At 39.9% G+C, this 900-nt stretch overlaps 1 protein-coding gene across 1 annotated transcript in view; it reads left to right on the forward strand.

Moving 5' to 3' along the window:
* Positions 1-900, forward strand: part of LOC101856780 (involucrin) — a gene marked incomplete in the record, with an annotated part of 54,076 nt that overhangs the window by 4,684 nt on the left and 48,492 nt on the right.

Here is a 900-nt window from a genome sequence, read left to right on the forward strand (position 1 = left end):
TCTCGTTATCTTTCTCTATCACTGTTCATCTTCATTTGTTCTTGAATATGTTACCTTCTTGCTCTTGTATGCAAGCAAGTAAGAGAAATGGGTCGGTGGCAAGGCAAGGTCTGTACTGTACGGCGGATTTCTATGAAGAAAAGAAATTGGGGAGGGAGAGGGGGGAGGGTGTACACATGAGTTAGAATAGCAAAAAGGTTATTCATGTTATAATGATATGGAAGTAAGAATTCGTATAACTTACTTCTTTCGTATCAGTGGCGGATGGTAATTTCTGCCAACGAGCCATTTATTTGCCATTTCACCAACCGATATTGGGTGATTGGCGGGTGGCCTGGTGTTGTTTACTCCCTCTTTCCTATCAACCATCTATCGTCCTTATCTCTCCTCCTTTTCATTGCATGTAATAGTACCTTTAATCTTCGGCGCTATATGACATTTTTGTGTTGCAAGTGCCACCCGTAAAATTTACGAGGGTGGTTTGAGGGCGCCACTGGTAGGACCTACTTCCTTACTTTCCGCCTGTTGTTTCTGTCTGTCTGTCTTACCTTTTTCCCAGCACTAAATGACCATTATTGTGTTGATTTTTGTCTCTTTACTCAAGTAAATTCTTCTCCTTCTTTTCTTTTCATATATCAATCTCGAGTAACACCTGCTTTATTCTTTGGCACCTGTATTACCTATTTGTATTGCAAATGGCGTGCGTAAGACTTTAACTAAAGCAATGAATGACGTGTGTAGCAAATGTCGTAAAACTCATATTCAAATTAAAACAAGCGCCACTTGTAGGTTCTACTTCTTTGGTTTCCCTCTGTTGTTTTTGTCTGTCGTACTTTAGTTTCCTGCACTATATGATCGTTATTGTCTTGATGTGTTGCTTAAAAAAAAACACTCACCCCC

The sequence above is a fragment of the Aplysia californica genome, unplaced genomic scaffold (genome assembly GCF_000002075.1).
Source record: "Aplysia californica isolate F4 #8 unplaced genomic scaffold, AplCal3.0 scaffold00030, whole genome shotgun sequence".
Lineage (NCBI taxonomy): Eukaryota > Metazoa > Mollusca > Gastropoda > Aplysiida > Aplysiidae > Aplysia > Aplysia californica.